At 48.5% G+C, this 13,402-nt stretch overlaps 1 long non-coding RNA gene across 1 annotated transcript in view; it reads right to left on the bottom strand.

Moving 5' to 3' along the window:
* Positions 1-13,402, bottom strand: part of LOC116854026 — a 92,626-nt gene that overhangs the window by 52,265 nt on the left and 26,959 nt on the right. The window lies entirely within an intron of this gene.

Raw genomic sequence — 13,402 nt, 5'->3', positions numbered from 1 at the left:
GAGAGAGCGAGAGAGAGAGAGAGCGAGAGAGAGAGAGAGCGAGAGAGAGAGAGAGCGAGAGAGAGAGAGAGCGAGAGAGAGAGAGAGCGAGAGAGAGAGAGAGCGAGAGAGAGAGAGAGCGAGAGAGAGAGAGAGCGAGAGAGAGAGAGAGCGAGAGAGAGAGAGAGCGAGAGAGAGAGAGAGCGAGAGAGAGAGAGAGCGAGAGAGAGAGAGAGCGAGAGAGAGAGAGAGCGAGAGAGAGAGAGAGCGAGAGAGAGAGAGAGCGAGAGAGAGAGAGAGCGAGAGAGAGAGAGAGCGAGAGAGAGAGAGAGCGAGAGAGAGAGAGAGCGAGAGAGAGAGAGAGCGAGAGAGAGAGAGAGCGAGAGAGAGAGAGAGCGAGAGAGAGAGAGAGCGAGAGAGAGAGAGAGCGAGAGAGAGAGAGAGCGAGAGAGAGAGAGAGCGAGAGAGAGAGAGAGCGAGAGAGAGAGAGAGCGAGAGAGAGAGAGAGCGAGAGAGAGAGAGAGCGAGAGAGAGAGAGAGCGAGAGAGAGAGAGAGCGAGAGAGAGAGAGAGCGAGAGAGAGAGAGAGCGAGAGAGAGAGAGAGCGAGAGAGAGAGAGAGCGAGAGAGAGAGAGAGCGAGAGAGAGAGAGAGCGAGAGAGAGAGAGAGCGAGAGAGAGAGAGAGCGAGAGAGAGAGAGAGCGAGAGAGAGAGAGAGCGAGAGAGAGAGAGAGCGAGAGAGAGAGAGAGCGAGAGAGAGAGAGAGCGAGAGAGAGAGAGAGCGAGAGAGAGAGAGAGCGAGAGAGAGAGAGAGCGAGAGAGAGAGAGAGCGAGAGAGAGAGAGAGCGAGAGAGAGAGAGAGCGAGAGAGAGAGAGAGCGAGAGAGAGAGAGAGCGAGAGAGAGAGAGAGCGAGAGAGAGAGAGAGCGAGAGAGAGAGAGAGCGAGAGAGAGAGAGAGCGAGAGAGAGAGAGAGCGAGAGAGAGAGAGAGCGAGAGAGAGAGAGAGCGAGAGAGAGAGAGAGCGAGAGAGAGAGAGAGCGAGAGAGAGAGAGAGCGAGAGAGAGAGAGAGCGAGAGAGAGAGAGAGCGAGAGAGAGAGAGAGCGAGAGAGAGAGAGAGCGAGAGAGAGAGAGAGCGAGAGAGAGAGAGAGCGAGAGAGAGAGAGAGCGAGAGAGAGAGAGAGCGAGAGAGAGAGAGAGCGAGAGAGAGAGAGAGCGAGAGAGAGAGAGAGCGAGAGAGAGAGAGAGCGAGAGAGAGAGAGAGCGAGAGAGAGAGAGAGCGAGAGAGAGAGAGAGCGAGAGAGAGAGAGAGCGAGAGAGAGAGAGAGCGAGAGAGAGAGAGAGCGAGAGAGAGAGAGAGCGAGAGAGAGAGAGAGCGAGAGAGAGAGAGAGCGAGAGAGAGAGAGAGCGAGAGAGAGAGAGAGCGAGAGAGAGAGAGAGCGAGAGAGAGAGAGAGCGAGAGAGAGAGAGAGCGAGAGAGAGAGAGAGCGAGAGAGAGAGAGAGCGAGAGAGAGAGAGAGCGAGAGAGAGAGAGAGCGAGAGAGAGAGAGAGCGAGAGAGAGAGAGAGCGAGAGAGAGAGAGAGCGAGAGAGAGAGAGAGCGAGAGAGAGAGAGAGCGAGAGAGAGAGAGAGCGAGAGAGAGAGAGAGCGAGAGAGAGAGAGAGCGAGAGAGAGAGAGAGCGAGAGAGAGAGAGAGCGAGAGAGAGAGAGAGCGAGAGAGAGAGAGAGCGAGAGAGAGAGAGAGCGAGAGAGAGAGAGAGCGAGAGAGAGAGAGAGCGAGAGAGAGAGAGAGCGAGAGAGAGAGAGAGCGAGAGAGAGAGAGAGCGAGAGAGAGAGAGAGCGAGAGAGAGAGAGAGCGAGAGAGAGAGAGAGCGAGAGAGAGAGAGAGCGAGAGAGAGAGAGAGCGAGAGAGAGAGAGAGCGAGAGAGAGAGAGAGCGAGAGAGAGAGAGAGCGAGAGAGAGAGAGAGCGAGAGAGAGAGAGAGCGAGAGAGAGAGAGAGCGAGAGAGAGAGAGAGCGAGAGAGAGAGAGAGCGAGAGAGAGAGAGAGCGAGAGAGAGAGAGAGCGAGAGAGAGAGAGAGCGAGAGAGAGAGAGAGCGAGAGAGAGAGAGAGCGAGAGAGAGAGAGAGCGAGAGAGAGAGAGAGCGAGAGAGAGAGAGAGCGAGAGAGAGAGAGAGCGAGAGAGAGAGAGAGCGAGAGAGAGAGAGAGCGAGAGAGAGAGAGAGCGAGAGAGAGAGAGAGCGAGAGAGAGAGAGAGCGAGAGAGAGAGAGAGCGAGAGAGAGAGAGAGCGAGAGAGAGAGAGAGCGAGAGAGAGAGAGAGCGAGAGAGAGAGAGAGCGAGAGAGAGAGAGAGCGAGAGAGAGAGAGAGCGAGAGAGAGAGAGAGCGAGAGAGAGAGAGAGCGAGAGAGAGAGAGAGCGAGAGAGAGAGAGAGCGAGAGAGAGAGAGAGCGAGAGAGAGAGAGAGCGAGAGAGAGAGAGAGCGAGAGAGAGAGAGAGCGAGAGAGAGAGAGAGCGAGAGAGAGAGAGAGCGAGAGAGAGAGAGAGCGAGAGAGAGAGAGAGCGAGAGAGAGAGAGAGCGAGAGAGAGAGAGAGCGAGAGAGAGAGAGAGCGAGAGAGAGAGAGAGGGAGAGAGGGAGAGGGAGAGGGAGAGGGAGAGAGAGAGAGAGAGAGAGATTTACCGGCTAGAATGGCGCGTCCAAGCGCGATAACCGATCCGGTCTGGTCGACGAAAGGGACTTCGTCTGGACGCCGAGCTCCCTCGCGCGCAGGCACAGGATCGAAATCATAACTGTGAATATGTAAGTAAGCGGGCAAAGTAAGTGGCGCATGAAAGTGCGGTTTGTCTCGCACCGGGGGGAGGAGACCGATCGCGATGTGGGTCGTGGTGTGAGAAATGACGAGGAAACTTCGGGGCTCTCTCGCTCGTCCCTAAATCGGCTTTCGTTGGTGAGAGAGGCGCGAGAGGAAAGAAGAGACTAAGATGCGTTGCACGAGAGAACAGCAAAGAAAGGAAAAGGGAAAACTCCCGTCGCGCACGCGAATCACGGGGAATCCGCGGGGAAAAAGGACGAGAAAGAGAGAGGTGAAAACGGGGTGAGGGGTCGGCCAGGGCGGAATCAAAGCGAACCCACTCGCGAACATGAGGTGTGTGAATGGTACCGCTTGTGGAAGTTTCGGAAAACTTGGCAGATTCCGCTCTCGCGATCTCAACTCTGCTGAAATTCCCGTCAAGGTCGCCCCATCCCTCGGTGCGAGAGGGTGATATCGTAAGGACGATATAGGAGCGATCAGTAGCGCGTAAAAAAATGCAGCGCGTTTCGGTTTGCGATTTGATCAGCGGCATAAAGGAGGGGAGGGGGGGAAGAGAGAGAGAGAAAGAGAAATAGAAAGGTTACGTGGATTCAATTGTAGATTAGGCCGGAGCACATCGTTCTCTCGCGTCCACTAATTGTGGAGAAGAAGGGAGTCGCTCGTATCGGACGTATATGAAAGTAACAATCAACTCTCCGACAACGAAACAGAAGCCCGATACGCCAAGTGCCGGTAACGTGATCGACGCGCGGTCTCAATGAGACATCCGAGATCGTTCATCAGTGAACGTAAAATGCTTCCGGAACACGAATGCCGAGTTTCCCCTGTCCTGCGTGATGTTTATCGCATGCGCGTGCGAAATCGATTTATCCTCCGTGACGAGTCTATTCGTTCAAGTTTTAACGTAGTCCTCGATTCGGTACGACGTGCGTCTCGATTTCGCGTCGATGTAATCTCAGCGTTTGATTAACAGCGCCCGCGGTAGGAAACGGGAGGCAGAGCGATCTAACTGTAAAAAAAAAAACTCTACTCTTCCGTGCGGCGTACCGTGCGTGCAATCGGAATAAGGTTAATTCGAGAAAGCGAGGGAATCACATACCATCGCGGATACCCGTATAGCGGACCAGCAGCTTCTGCTCACGAGACGTCATCGAAGAACGGCGAGAAACGACTGGAACACGCGTTCCAACGGATCTTACTCTCTCGGCGAACCGCGAGTTCAACGACCTCAACATCCGTATCCCCGAAGAAACAAAGAGACAAAACGGCCGACAAATCGGGTCAAACGTTGCATATCGGCGGACTGCCAGTTCCAATATTGGACGTGAGGCGCGTTATTAATAAGTGGCCGTGTAAATATTATCGAGTTACTTCAATCATCCTTCACTCGTGCGACTAAGTAGCTAATTAAGCGTAAGGAGACAGAGTGATAAGATATGTCGCGACAATGATGTTAAAAAAACGGTGCCGTTCACACACCCACGCGTGCATACGCGCGTATGTACACTTACACACACACACACACACACATACACTCATGAAGACAAACGCAAAGACAGACAACACGACACAACACACACGATACATTCACGCGCGCGAGCGTGAATCCCCAACCAACGCGCGCTGGACGAGAGAGAACTATAAAGAAAAAATCACCCTCGCAAACCAATCGACCTTGAGTTTCCTCGGACACGTCGCGTTGTACGCGACGTTGACAATGAGTTTCACCCGTTTTACATTCCTAACTCGTTGTGTTGCGTTCACACACCGTACCATTTATAGATAGGCTAATATACCTAATAAGTGTTTCGTCTAGCCTACGATGTATATTGTATCTATAATCAGAAATAAATTATCGACAGTAAATCTCGCTCTAATATTGTGACGACGTCACAACCACCTCCTCTCCCCCCCTCAACGCCAGAGTCTCTCGCGTCAGAATCACCGCAGTGTGATTCATAAGGTAAGTAAATATCCCGAAAAACAAAACCCAGCAACACACGGTATTCTAAAATCGATTGATCGTGGCGCTGCAAACGTTAGAACGACTAAAATTCGATGACTATTTGAACAAGTATCCTTGTTCAAAGCCAATTTGTATGTCCGAAAAAATGTCAGTACTTCTACACACAAAGAATATTGTAGTAAAAATTATAATACACTTTTAGTAGTTCGGGAATAGACTAGCACTATTAGAAAAATTATAATAAAACGTAACGTAAATTATAGTAAAAGTAACTATGAACATGATAATTTTTACTACATTTATCATAATTTTTATTATGTTTATACACTGAAAAAAAAATATTAAAAAATTAATAAATACTTATTAAATGGGTAGTATTAATATATTAATATATTAATGTACTTAAAACAAATTTAATTATTATTACAAACAAATTTAATTATTAAAACATTCTCTTTACTTAAACCCAATATTGTTTACTTAAACCGAGTAAACAATACTCAGTTTAAATAAAAGAAATTTTGATTTAAGCAAATATATTAATGATACACATCTAATAATTTGTTAATTTTTAAACAGTTTTTTCTCAGTTTGATTATTTTTACTATGTCTTATTATAATTGTCATTATAATATCAATTTATCTCCGAAGTACTAAAATTATAATATAATTTTTATTATAATATTCTCTCCGTGTATCAATTGGAAACCATTCTTACTATTTTTATCACACATAAAATAATAATATAATTTCAGACTTAGCCGGATCCTCTCATGCTACGGCGTTAAGAGTATTCCTCTAAAACCAAAAGGAAAACATCCCAACACTCAGAAAAAAAACTCTAGTTAGAAGGTATTATTTTCTGTAATCTCATGTTCTAAGCTAAAAGACCTTTATCAAAAGAGTATTTCTCTTCTAATGGAAAGTAATAATACTGTGCTTTTCCCCTTAGTTTTAGAAGATTCCTCTAGAAGCCATGTATAAGAGGATTCTGTTGAGGATGAGATTATGTTTTGGGAGTAGTGCTGCTATTAATTAAGATACGAGTTGTAGTTAGCTGACAAAGGTTTAGCCGTTCCTTGTAGAATGAGAGGAGAGAAATTTTGTGCCGCTCACAGAAAAACATACATGGAGAAAATTTCATAGCAAAAATTACTATAAAATTTCATAAGTAAGGAACAGACCGAAACTGTCGTAATTAACTGTTCTTTCATTTCATATGTGCTATTCACTGAAACGTGCTGTTAAAAAAATTGCTATATTTTTAGGGGAATTTACTGTGCTTCTCGCTGACTTTACTGTCTTGGACTATACTGACAGTCTATTTCTACACTGCTAAAAACGAAACGAAATTAAAGAGGATTTGCACGAAAAGAAAATATAATATACTCTGTGACGTATACGACATAACTAATTTACCCTACTAGCTCCGGCACGTGACACTGATTGTTCCAATTTCAAAGTACCGAACACATTGAAACGTCGGGAGTTTAGGGGGCCGCCTGCCCTAATAAACAGCCCGGGTCGGTCGTTAGCGAGACGGTAATGATCATACAATATGGGTCGCCCAAATCTCCATTTCGTTCATTACGCGAAAGAATGGCGTGCTCATAGCGAAAGTGAGCGAGCAGAGCAGCTCAAGCCGCAAACAATCGCGGTTGCTCGATAATTATAGCCTAATTAAAATCGACGATACGACGCGCGATCCCGGCCACCAACATCGCCGGTACACTCGAGGCTCGCGAGGGAGAACGACGCTGATGAAGGATAAACGTTAGGCACGCAAGACACGAATTTGCATGAACGATGCATTATCTACATGTGTAATGTGACATCCCCATCTCGCCGATTACCGAAGGGAAAGCCTGCTCGCGCAATTAGACCACCTGCGGTTTGGCCTCAGCTGATCCGGGCGATTACCTATTCCGCTTTCTCTCGCGCGCCCTCTCTCTCTCACTCGCTCGCTCCATCGATCCTACTAAACCTTTCAATTTGTCCTGGACGGGTGATTTGTTGTGGCTGCGCGTGTTGCACAGCATGTGCAAGAAAGTTCACTGCAACGACGAAAACTTGGACGCACGCGGGAGATTCCGCTCGTCACCAGTCGCTTACATATTCACGATCTCGAGAGGCACTTTCGGGAATCTCGCGCGTGAAATATGTCCCCGCGCCTGTCCTCGTTATTTCGCGCGAATATCTCCGAGCTCTCTTTAAGTAGTTCTCGAGACCTTCGTAAAAAAAATTGTTTAATCCGCTAACGTGCGTGTTCCCGGGACAGGACGGCGTGTTGAAGTTGAGATTTCTCTCGGCAGCCCGGCGTGACAATATTTCACTTCTCGCGCGCGCGCCAAGGAGAGCTCGGCAAAGTATTCTGTATTAAAATTCCGTGTCCCGGATTCGCGGCCGAAGGGGAACAGGCCATTAAGATAAATAATCGTACTTCGCCGGGTGTCGCGGGAACCGCCGAAATACGCCTCTCCGAGGCGATTCCATATTCAGACGGCATCTCGCTATGAAAAGTAGCAATGAAGATGCATTGCGACAAACTCGCTGGAATGTGGCGCGAACGCGGCACATACAAATGTCTCGGCCGACACGCCCCGACGGCTCGAAGACCCCGTACGATCGCTCTGCGAGCTCGCCCCCGTCGGATCCGCGACGTCGTACGAAAAGACGGAAACTGTCATTTGCAAGAGGCCGAAATATTTGGCGCGCGCGATCCTGCAAGCAGCAACGAAAGACAAAACGAGAGAGAGAGAGAGAGAGAGAGGTGAGAGACGACGAAGGTTCATTAGACATCCTCACCTCGCTGATGATGAAAACTCCCGGGCCCAACTCAAACGCGATTTTTTGCCGTCGCGAGAACGCCGAGAAGCCGATCGTTATCGTCGTCTTAAGCGAGCGAAATAAAACCAAGGAGCGTTCTCGCGAAGAGATCTCGCAGCTGCTAATGGGCAACAAAAGCCTTATTCCGCGGTTATATGAATTTTTTATGCGGGCTTTAATTAAACAGAGTTTTCATTTACGGCTTAAGCCAGTGGGGGATGTTTAATATTGGATATTGAAATATCTCCCCCGAGGAAGAAGCGAGATGCAATTAAATTTTCTTCAAGAGAAAATCGGCACCGAGTTAATCAAAGAATCCCACCTGGAATAATTATGAGGCGTAATCATAGATTACAGCTCTATCTGTCGGCTCCGTGTCCGTGGAGCTATGCAGCAATCTGGCTCAGCGAGGAAGTCGTAATGAAAACAAGCGAGCAAACAAGCGGATTTAACAGACAAGTAAATGCGGACGTAGTCTTATACATGACGAGCTGGGGAGTGCCAACTAAATACGCGCGAAATGCATACGAGAAGTGCGCGAGAGTGAATCAGGAATATCGACATGAGATGACGCACGGATGTATCACTTACTACGAGTCCACACACCAGCGACACAGAGAGGGAGAAATTAGCTAAATCCCGCCAGAGCAAATACCCCACGGATTCGCCGGGCTACGAAGCATTTTTTCACTCCGCGGCTCTTTTTGGACGCTTTTGTCGCACGCCAACCGCACGCGCACTCTTAAATTCGCTCCACGCCTTTTATTTTCATCGGCTCCGGCATATCGGTGAAAAAAAAGGATATTAAAAACGAGCGATTTATAAATATATAGCAGCAGGAAGAAAACGACCAAGCTGGTGCTACTGCTGCTGCTGCATCCCTTGACCTGTCATCGCCCCCCACGCGCAAGAGGTAAGGTACGCCGGAGAAGAGTCGAACAGCGCCGTCGCATGTATCAAGCCGAGAACGATACTCATTGTGTATCGGACGATACGCGTATTTGCCGTCCGTTTATCGAGCGCAAAGAGGCCCGAAGGTAGGCGGAGGGCCTGTGCACGGTCGTTTATTCAGGTATCGGTAGGCGGACGGATAAGGGGTGAGCCTGGCGCAGCGCGCGCTTTCTGTGGTATTGATTACAGCCTCCTATCCAGGTGCACAGGCAGGGTCAAATCTGCCCCTCTCTCTCCACCACCGTCACCTCCGCCTCCTCCTCTCACCCCCATCCCCTTCAGCCGCTCTTCGTCCCACCTCTTCGTCCCTTTTCCTGGTCCCCCTTCCTCCCTTCATGCCCCTCTTTCTCCCTCTCTCTCTTTCGCTCTCGCTATATCCACCTCCTGTCTCTCGCCTCCTTTCTCTCTCCAGCGCGACCCGACCTCTCTCCTTCGCCACCAACCTCTATCTCATTTCCACCAGCCCTCCCCGTCCCGCCAGCCCTCGCTCTTTTCCTCCATCACGACCCTCTTGGTCCCCTCGCACTGGCACGCTGCCCCACCTGCGCGCGTATCGAGTGCAAAGGAAAAGAGAAAAATATGTACATCGACACGCGCTGCTCTATGGTCGCCTGCGCCGGGGGTGGATTTAGACGCGTTCGCTCGCACGTAATTGCAGATAGGTCCCAGGGCGTATGTGTGCGTGTGTGTACTGCGCGCGCGAGAACTCATCATCGGAGCGGGAAACGTGTCGGCGGGACGTCCTTCGTGAATTTTCACGCGTATTCATCGGGCGGTAAATAAAAGAACGAAGAGCGACGAGTCGCGCTCCTCACGACTCGCGATATAACCCGGCGAGACGCCGCCGCGACCAAGTTCCCGAACAGACTGTAGATATAGTGGTACTTCCCGAGTATACACCGCAATTAGACCTTAGACTCGGAGCGAATTACTCTAAACAGTTAACTGTCCCCGTCGCCGTTGTGTCTGCCGACGATATCCTTCCTCTCCGTGCACCACCGCGAGGAAAGGTGAGCACAGAACAACAGCACGCGAGCAGCCGTAATTCCCGGCGACCTGGGCATTTATCTCCAGGCCGGCAGCAGCACATACGTTCGCGTTCATTTGTACATACATACGTCGCGTCATGTACATTCCCCTTCAACGATATGGGGTCGATCTTCGAGCTGCTGCCGCCATGCCGCTCCGATCGACCGATTCATCCTCATTACGTCATCGGGATCCGCTGAATCTTAGTGGCATCGATCGTCACCAGCCAGTGCCAGCCGAGGCAGCCAGCCTCGAAAGACAGAAGGAGAAAGAGAGACAGGAGGAGAGAGTTGTGTGTGTGTGTGTGTGTGTGTATGTATATATATATATATATATATATATATATAGAGAGAGAGAGAGAGAGAGAGAGAGAGAGAGAGAGAGAGAGAGAAAGGTAGGGGGAGATAGGAAAGGGGGGAAAAGAGAGAGAGTGCATGGAGCCATCTCCGTTGTTGCGGACCATCGCACCAGCAATAACAATCTCTCGCCTCGAGCTGCTGAAAGAAAGGCCTGGAGTTTTCCTCGGGAATTCCCGCGACTCACTCGCCTCTCGCCCCGTAATTAGATCATGCCGCCTTTTCCTCGACGAGGAGCAAAAGGACCGGACCGTTACGATCCAACGAACCAGACTGTACACGCCGTCCACAGTCCCGACGGCGATACGTTCTATCTATATCGGCCCCGTCGATTTTTCACTCGTTAGAAGCGCGTCGTTCCGGACTTGTCAGCGGCCGCCCGGTAATGCGTTTATGTTAATGCGGAAGTCCGCTCCCGTGGCCGCCGCCGCCGCCGGTGCTGCTGCTGCCGCCGCCGCCACCGAGGGAGCAGGACAAATGGAAATCGAAGGGCGCGGAGGTGTAGCGCAGGTATATTTACCGGACAAATGCAGTGCGCATTTCGGTGAATTATCGACGCGAACGGATCGATAATTCGGTTAATCCTTAGGGCAGTTTACTCAAGTCCGCCGCCGGTGGTCCCCGATCGGACTCGCACAGCCTATAACCCGCAAATAACACGAGTTTCGAAATTACTGCCAATCAAGGATCGTGGTTTATACGCGCGAACTTTGCCCCGCGCAACGGCCCCGTGGACGTCCATTTGGAATCGATCGTTCCAATTTACAAGTCGCGTTCACGTTCATTCATAAAAAAGTAATGATCACGGTCAAGATGAAAAATGGGTGAACCGCTGCGAGATTCGAGAAACTCTAAACTGGCAACTTTCCCTATGCTACGGAGAGAGAATATCATTGCTAATTTTTTGTATATAAATCCCTTTCATTTTGACTTCGTTTTCAATAGTCTAGGAATAGACTGTCAGTTTATCTTGCTAGGGACCGATTGTTTCTGTCCTCTTGGTATGGTCAACAGTTAAACCATATATCTATTTTTGTCTAATTTGAAGGAAAAACAAAAACAGACATAAATTAACTGTCAGTTAGCTTTCCAAGAGATTGAAAAAATTTGTTCTAAGAGATACAGTAGAGAGTGCGGCCAAGTCCATAGAAATTTTGCCTCTTTTCCAAAAACCTGAAATGTTCCAATTAATGATGCATCGATCTGAAACTTATATCGAATAGATTAAGAATGTAGTCTCTATATTATTCTCGTAGTCGTTTGGGAGATAAACGATCCAAAAGATTGCAACTTCTTTCTCTCAAAGTCAACAGTGCAAAGTCAAACATGGTTGTTTGTTGAAACTACCCTTTGGATTGCTCATTTTTCAAAAACGACTACAAGAATAATATTCTTAGTATCTACTCCTAAGCTTCAAATCGACACACCCATTTATTGAAATACCCAAATTTTTGCAAAATCCCACAAAAAAGTGTGGAACTTGGCCGCACTCCTCTCTCTTCCGCTAGAAATCTAATAAGTCTCCCAATAATACATTTCTTAAAACATAAGTAGCACATATACAACAAAAAGACGCGTCAATTACGACAGAATGTCGGAGCTGTTCCTCAGCTACAAAACACGCCATGGTTAATTCTCATTGTAAAATTCCCTCCGTGTAAAAGAACCGTGTAAAAGAACCCACGGACATTTCTACGGTAAAAGTGAGCCCTAAGAGCGGGCACGTCGTGGCGGATCACGATGATTTTGCGACGCGGAATCGCGCGACTCAGGGACTGCCATTGGTGCAATGGGGACGCATGTCGGCTTAATTAATGCACGGGCCGCCGTAGTCGAACGGGTGTAAACAGATGTACTCGATCGCGAGCGCGGTCTAGGCCCGAAAAATACGATCGCCAACACGTTCGCCAGCGCGTTCGCCAGCGAGCGTTGCGGGTCGATATCACCAGCTGGCGGACCGTTATTAAGAACTGACATTACCGGTCGCAATTTACTGTGGCCAACCTCGAACGACTCCCAAACCAGCGCTTGTATAATGCGGGTCCGCGGTAACGAATTTATTTCCGCAGCTCTCCGCGACGTGTGTGACGAATTATATTTGGCGGATAGAAATTGTTACGATTCTCCAGAGAGCCGCACCAAACATATATGGGCGCGTGTTCGCGGCCCGTACATTTAGCGTCAAATAGGGCTGTTTGATTCTCATTTCGCGGTTCCAACGAGATCTTCACGCCAGACAAGTGAAATGTGGAAGCGACAGTCGGTCGCATTTACCCCTAAATAAACAGTCAGCAAGGTAAAAGTAAGTACATAGACGTAACGACGAAATGAGGCCAGACAAATGTGTGTAACCACAGAGAGAGGATACGTATCGATTCGCGGCAGCGATCCTTACCTTTTGACCTCGTGCTTTCGCTCAAACGATTCGATGACCCCCTCCCGCCTCCTTCCCTTCTTCCAACAGCCGTTTCGAATCTTATTTAATTGGCTCGTTATCGCCCGAATCTTATATATTTGTCAATAAGTACCGCAAAACGATTATATCAAAGAGAAAGCTCGCTCGCTAGCAAATTGTTCCTGACAATGGAAAATCGAAGGTAACACGGCGACTGCGTATGATCTCGTCTTTCCAGTCTTCTAATCAATTTGGTAAGATATGCATAACTGAGATCATCCAAAATTTAACGTTAACGCGACCGTAAATTCCTGAAACAGAGCTGTTCAAAATAGCTGACTAAAATTAACGATAGAAATTAGCATCCTTTCCTACCTCGAGAAAATATGAATGAGGAGTATGTAAAATTCGCGAACCAATGAAATATGCTGATATTTTACAGGTGGCTGTCGCCAAAATACGAGAACGAGAAACGTCCTTCAAGTTACGGTAATTAAATGACAAGTGAGACAAGAATACATAATATGATATAACACGTATAACACGATCGAATAAACGTGCAATTAGACTTGAACTTAAACTTAACTTGACTTTAAGCAAGTAATAGTGTTGTAATAATCAACCAATTTAGGACGGTGAAATAATTAATGCATCGGTCAAGAAGCGAAAAACAGTGAGAAGGAGAAAGAGGAGAAGGAGAAAGCGGTTTCATCAATCCCCTCGCACTCCTCGAATTGTAATCTGCGACAAAGCGAATGTGTATGCGACCGGAACGAATTAAACGCCGACAAATAAAGCGGCGCATCCCCCTTTTTGCGCGATCAGAGCAGTCGATACAAGTAGCCGCTATACATTGGACGAACTATTTTTATCGAAGTTTGCAGCGCGGCCGCTTCGAATGGGCTTTTAATCGCTCCGGCCCCGGCAGTGGTGTGTTGCAGAGAACGTATAATTAATTTTCAGAGAAGTTCCATCGCGAACTTTCGACGCACGTTTCCAATTAAACCGCCGTACGAAAGTATTCGAATTAGTTATCTAAAAGGTCATATCTCTCTCTCTCTCTCTCTCTCTCTCTCTCTCTCTCTCTCTCTCT

The sequence above is a fragment of the Odontomachus brunneus genome, unplaced genomic scaffold (genome assembly GCF_010583005.1).
Source record: "Odontomachus brunneus isolate Ranch 3 - 2012 unplaced genomic scaffold, Obru_v1 Obru_scaffold_007, whole genome shotgun sequence".
NCBI classification, from domain to species: domain Eukaryota; kingdom Metazoa; phylum Arthropoda; class Insecta; order Hymenoptera; family Formicidae; genus Odontomachus; species Odontomachus brunneus.
This window is presented reverse-complemented; position numbering and strand designations above follow the sequence as displayed.